Below are 6,996 nucleotides of genomic sequence, written 5' to 3'. Positions count from 1 at the left end.
TTCCTCTACTTCTTCGAGGCGAAGAACCCTGGGGACAGGTCTTGGGTGAGTCTGAATGGGGTTGCTGAACGGGTGCTCTTAGGCCTGTATCAACAATCCTTCAAAGACTGGAAAGGCAGGTTCTACATGATATCTGCCACCCCACAAAGTCCAACATTGCTCGAGGGGTACCCCCTCTACTGGGTTCCCGTGGTTGAGTTCAAGAAACCCCGGGATCTCGAAACCATGGCCCCTTATGAGCGCGAGCTATGTGGGCTGTTCCTGGGGGCCAAGTACAACTCTGCACTCCTCATCAAACATGAGTTTGATGTGTTGGCTCTGAAAAAATATATAGGTAGCTCTTTTTCTTTCACCTCTTAGGATACTTGCATATTCTCATGCATGCTTGCATACATTTTGACTTACTTGCGTAACTAAGCTATCTAACTCTTCTTTTTCCCTTCGATGTAGATATAATGTCAGGGAAGGACAGGAGGAAAGCTTTGCTGGAGCTCGCCAAACTCCGGGGGGCCAAAGGGACTGGCTCCTCCTCTTCCACCACCGATCCTATTGCAGCCCCTCCTCTCTCGGTCGCGCCAGCTGAAGGCCCCGAACCAGGGAGGAAAAGAAGGAAGCTGGTGAAGGCCTTTCCTTCATCTGCTGCTGCTGCCCCTGCTCCCTCAACCGAAGAGGAGAGCTCTGGCTCTCCTCTCATACACCGCAAGAGGAAACTTCCAGCGGTTGGGGGGGCTTCATCTCTTCAACCTGGGAAGTCGAGGTGGTGGAGATAGAGGAAGGTTCAGCCTTGCCTCCCTCTGCTCAACAACTGCCCTCTCCAACCCCCCGACTGCCCTCTCCAACTCCCCGACTGCCCTCTCCAACTCCACTTCCATCACCTCCCCCAGCAGGCCAAGTTCTTGGCCAATCTACCTCACCTGCTGGGGGTGATTCTGCTCCCTCGGGGGGTCTCCCAGGGCCCCTTGCATCACCACCGCCAACCTCCGCTGCTACCGCCGAAGGTGGGGGCAGCTCGCGACCAAGCGGCTCTGGAGCCAGCAACGAAAACTTCAGCCGAGTCATAGCCTTGGTCCGACAGCTCCTTCGCAGCCGGGAGCTTGTTGAGTGGAATGGGGACGAGGTGGACATGCACCTGGCGAAGCAGATTGTGCTTTCCTTGGAGTTTTCCACCCAGCACCGCAAGCAAATAGCCCTGGAGAAGAGGGTAAAGGAGCTTGAGCACGACAAGTGGTCACTGCAGAGTGACTTCGAAGCTGCCCAAGAGTCCGTAGCCCTGCTGAGGGGTATGGTGGAAAAATCCAGGGGTGAGCACTTCGCGCAAGTCCAAGAGACCATCAAGACTGAGATCTTGATGGGGCAAGCTGTCAACTCCCTGGACTGCGAGGTGGCGCAATTGCGGGACGAGACCTCCTCCCTACGCCAACTGAACTCACAACTAGTGGGGGAGCTCGAGTCCACCAGGGAAGCGGCCGCTACTGGGGAGAAGAAACTTGAGGAGGTGGTGGGCCAGCTATCTGAAGCAAGGGGCCAATTGGAAAAAGCTGCCTCTTCCCTTGCTGCCCTTACCACCGAGAAAAATGCTGCGGAGGCCTCAAAGCAAAAATTAGAGGCTGAGAACGCCGACCTTATGAATGTGGGTGCTGACGCCCTTACTGACGGATTCGAGCTGGCGCTCGAGCAGATCCGATGCGTTCTCCCAGATTTGGACCTCTCGCAGTTCAGCATTTATCACGAAGTGGTAGATGGAAAGCTCACCCCTCCTCCTTGAGCTCTTTCTCTCTTTTTTTTTCTTTGTAATTTTACACTTCTGCACAATTCGTTGTGCTTGAACTTGTACAAACTTTGTCGCTTAATATATACTAGTTTCAGACGCATGTCTTTTTCTCCGCATTTTCTTAAACTTTGTCTTTCTCTTTGGACACGACTAAATGTTAACCAACCTAGGCTTAGCGCGATCTGCCTTCTTTGATCTTGGCCTCTACTTTGATCACGACTAACAACTCCCTTAGCTTCGTCCTTAACAGCTCTTGTGCACTGCTTTGTACTGGATGACTGACAAGGCGTAGCCTGTCTGCTAGCTTGCTGTGTAGGAACTTGTTTGGAAAAGTTTCCTCCGACAAGGCAAAACTGATCAGACATCGTTCTTTGTACTTCACTTCGCTTGTCTGTCGCTCTAGTGCTAAGTGCGTAGAGGGCACAGATCGTCAGAGGTGGCACCTTGTTTGGCGAAACTTGCTCAACCGTGTGAACTCAGCAATACTTGAACTTGACCCTCCGTGCACCGCTTTTAACTCGAGCAAGTTGTTTAACCTTATAACAAACTTGGCAAACTTGTTAACTCAAAGTAAATTTGAGCAACTATCAACTCTTCGGCGATGACGTTCAATAAAACTTGTGAACTCAAGGCAACAAACCTTAACATAAAATCACTTACTAGGCAGCAGGTTTTGACTCAAACTAGTATCAAAATACAGTTTACCTGATCTGCCAAGCGTAGTGCCCCCTACTTCTGTCATCGCCCGGAACTCTTCTGATCTGGCACTCGCCGCATAACTCCTTCACTGTCTCAACCTTCATGCCACAGGGTTTTGGCGACGTTATCTTTCTTCTTTGCATAACTTGATCATTGTTCCCTCATCTGGGGGTAGAGGCGCCTTTCGGATCCTTCTCTACCTCTCTGAGTTTCAGAACAATGATCTCGATAGTGAGGTGTTCTCTTCGAACCTACCTCAGTTATCCTTTATCTTCTTCCACCCTTCACGCCATTCCTGAACCTGTTCAAGGCGAGAAGGATTTTATCTTGCCTGAACTCGCTCGACGGCGAGAAGGACTTTATCTGGTGCCTCATCTTGCCCAGGGTGTACATCTCCTTCCCCCTGGATGCACTGAGGACTTTTTCTCGCCTGAACTCGCTCGACGGCGAGAAAGACTTTATCTGGTGCCTCAACTTGCCCAGGGTATACATCTCCTCCCCCCGGATGCACTAAGGACTTTTTCTCGCCTGAACTCGCTCAAGGGCGAGGAGGACTTCTTCTCTTGCCTCAAAATGCACGAGAGCGTTGAGGGCTTTTTGCACTACTGGTACCTCTGATCGCCAAAAGACGATGAGGTCTCTAAAACTTTAACTACTGACATCGATCGCCGTAAAACGACAAGGACTTTAAAACTTTAACTATTGCCCCCGATCGCCGAAAACGATGGGGACTTAAAAACTTGTACTATTGCCACCGATCGCCGAAAAACGATGGGGACTTTAAAACTTTAACTATTGCCACCGATCGCCGAAAAACGATGGGGACTTTAAAACTTTTACTATTGCCACCGATCGCCGAAAAACGATGGGGACTTTAAAACTTTTACTATTGCCACCGATCGCCGAAATAAGCGTGCAAACTTAGAAGCTTTAAACTTTGAAAAACTCTTCTTTATTGGGTGGCCTCATTAAAAACCCTCCTTAGGGAAAAAAGAGTGCCCCCTTGAAATTGTTTTAACAGAAACTATTCGAATCTCATCCTATTCGTCTTTACTTACAAGGCTTTAACTGTAATACGACTTGAGATGTGTTGCGTTCCAAGTGCGGGGAATCGCCCCTCCTTCTAATGTCTCCAAGCGGTAGGCGCCATTCCCGAGCGCCTCGGTTATTCTGAACGGTCCCGTCCACTTGGGCGATAACTTGTTCTGCATCTCATACTGATGGGCCTTCCTCATCACCAGATCGCCGCTTCTAAACTGCCTTGACGTTACCTTAGAGTTGTACCTTCGCTCAACTCTTCTCTTCACCGCTTCGGCTTTCACTCTCGCCTCCTCCCTGACCTCATCCAGCAAATCCAGATTCATCCTTCTTTCTTCGTTCGAGTCTTCCGCCATGAAATTCTGGAATCTCGGTGAGCTTTCCTAGATTTCGACTAGAATCATCGCATCACATCCATAAACCAAACTAAAGGGGGTCTCGTGGGTTCCTGACTGCTCAGTTGTATGGTATGCCCAAACTATGCGGGGTACCTCTTCAGCCCACGATCCCTTAGCTTTCTCCAATCTTCTCTTTAAACCTCTCAGCAACACCCGATTGGCAGACTCCACTTGGCCATTCGTCTGTGGGTGTTCGACAGATGCAAACACCTGTTGTATCCCCACCTCTTCGCACAGCTTTTTCAAGAGGTGGCTTGCAAACTGCGTCCCATTGTCTGACACCAAGCGTTTAGGCACACCAAACCGACACACTATGTTCTTCCATACAAAGCTCTCGATCTTGTCTGCGGTGATCTGGGCCACCGGCTCCGCTTCGATCCACTTGGTGAAGTATTCGATCGCCACCACCAAGTACTTCATCTGCCTGATTGCCAATGGGAAGGGTCCCAGAATGTCAATTCCCTAAGTATGGAACGGCCAGGGGCTGTAAATCGACTTCAGCTCTTCTGGGGGTGCCTTGTGCCAATCAGCGTGCTGCTGGCATTGCTTGCAACGCTGGGCGTATCTCTTGCAATCTTCTCTCATCGTGGGCCAGTAATAGCCTGCACGGATAGTCCTTGTCGCTAGCGATCGACCTCCAATGTGGCTCCCGCAAATTCCCTCATGGAGCTCAGCCATAATCCTCGTGCACTTCTCTCCGTGTACGCATTCAAGAAGGGGGTGCGTGAATCCAAACCTGTACAGCTCGCCGTCAATGAGGGTAAACTTGCTGGAGCTCTTCTTTATCTTCCTGGCCTCGATTGAGTCAATTGGAAGCACACCATCTGCTAAATAACGTTGGTAAGGCGTTATCCACGTGTCTGGCTCGTGGACAGCGCAAATCTGCATCGATCTTGCCCCTTCTTCTACTGGGCGCGCTCTGACCCTCGGCGCCCTCAGAGTTTCCTGCGTTAGGGATCTATGACTTCTCGCCGGTCTTCCTATAGATCTGCAAACATGGAGAACTTGGTGGTCTGCCACGAATGCTCGAGGCGCTTTCAAAGTTTCTTGAATGACAATCCTCTGCCTACCCCCCTTGCCCGAACTGGCGAGCTTGGCTAGCAAGTCAGCTCGGGCATTCTGTTCTCTTGGCACGTGCACCACCTCAAATGAAGCGAAAGATCTTCTCAGCTCCTGCACGTACTCCAAGTAGGCTGCCATCTGCAGGTCCTTGGCTTGGAACTCGCCAGTTACTTGTCCCGTGACCAACAGCGAGTCGCTCTTGGCCATCAGCACTCTCGCCCCCATTTCCTTAGCCAGCAAGATTCCAGCGATCAAAGCCTCATACTCTGCCTGGTTGTTGCTTGCTTTGAAAGCGAACCTCAATGATTACTCTATCAACACTCCGTTGGGCCCCTCCAAGATGACCCCAGCCCCGCTGCCCAGCTAGTTGGACGACCCATCAACAGAGAGTACCCAGCGAAAGTCACCCTCGGCGTTCTGTGCCACCTCGGAGGACAACTCGACCACGAAATCGGCGAAGACTTGCCCTTTGATCGATCCCCGGGGTTCATACTTGATGTCGAACTCGGAAAGCTCGACCGCCCACTTTACCATCCTTCCAGCCACATCGGGCTTCTTGAGAACCTTCTGGATCGGCAGATCAGTCATCACCAGTACCCTGAAGCTCTGGAAGTAATGGCGCAATCTCCTCGCCGAGAATACAACCGCTAATGCCGCCTTTTCTAGGGCCTGGTACCTTACCTCCGGGCCTTGCAGCACCTTGCTAACGAAATATATAGGCCTTTGGGTCTGGTCCTGATCCTGCACTAGCACTGCGCTGATCGCCCTCTCAGTTATGGCAAAGTACAGCCTGAGGGGTGTTATCTCTTGAGGCTTGCACAGAACTGGAGGGCTCGCCAAATATTCCTTGAGCTTTACGAAGGCCTCCTCACACTCCTTTGTCCAAACAAATCTGTTGTTTCTCTTCAAACATTGGAAGTATGGGGGGCCCTTCTCTCCGCTTGCCGATACGAATCGGGATAGGGCGACCATCCGCCCCGTGAGTTGCTGCACCTCCTTCACATTGGCAGGACTCGTCATTGCCAAGATGGCGGCGCACTTCTCAGGGTTAGTCTCAATTCCCCTCTCTGACAGAAGAAACCCCAGAAATTTCCCTGCTTCTACACCAAAAACACACTTTTCAGGATTCAGTTTTAGCTTGTACCTGGCTATTGTGGTGAACAACTCTTCCAAGTCTGCGACGTGCTTGTCTTTTTCCAGGGACGTCACGACCATGTCGTCGACGTATGCCTGCACATTCCTTCCGAGCATGGGCGCGAGCACCTTGTCCATCAGCCTTTGGTACGTGGCCCCTGCATTTTTCAACCCGAAGGGCATCACCCTGTAGCAATAACACGACCTCTCCGTCATGAAGGCGGTCTTCTCTTCGTCCATGGGGTGCATTTTGATTTGGTTGTACCCCGAGAAGGCATCCAGGAAACTGAGCAGCTTGCACCCTGATGCACTGTCTACCAGGGCGTCAATGCTTGGCAAGGGGTAAGAGTCCTTCGGGCAGGCCTTGTTCAAGTCTGTAAAGTCAACGCACATCCGCCATTTCCCACTGCTCTTCTTGACCAGGACGACGTTAGCGAGCCATTCTGGATATTGGATTTCCCTGATGTGGCCCGCCGCAAGTAGTTTCCGTGTCTCTTCCTTGACCGCCTGTCTCTTCTCCTCATTGAATTTTCTTCTTCTTTGGCGGATGGGCCTGACTTGGGGGTCCATTGCCAAACGATGGCACAAGAAATCGGGGTCGATCCCTGGCATATCTGAAGCAGCCCACGCAAACGCATTCAAGTGCCTACTGATCACTTCGGCGATCTGGTCTTGCGTCTTGCTATCCAGGGTTCTTCCCAACTTAAACACCTTACCACTGATCTCCTTCTCGAGCCAATCTTCTACCGGCTGAGGTTTCCCCTCGCTGGTGATCAGCGTCCTCGCGATTCCGGTTTCTTTGGCGGTCTCCGAGCAGTTTCTCTCCGATCTCGCCTCTACATTTCCCATCGGCACATTGTCCTCGGTGACCACCTCTAACGCCGCATCCGAAAC

This window comes from Phaseolus vulgaris, chromosome 7 (assembly GCF_051622355.1).
Source record: "Phaseolus vulgaris cultivar YP4 chromosome 7, ASM5162235v1, whole genome shotgun sequence".
Taxonomy (NCBI): Eukaryota; Viridiplantae; Streptophyta; class Magnoliopsida; order Fabales; family Fabaceae; genus Phaseolus; species Phaseolus vulgaris.
The sequence above is the reverse complement of the archived record's forward strand: the minus strand, read 5'-3'. Positions refer to the sequence as shown.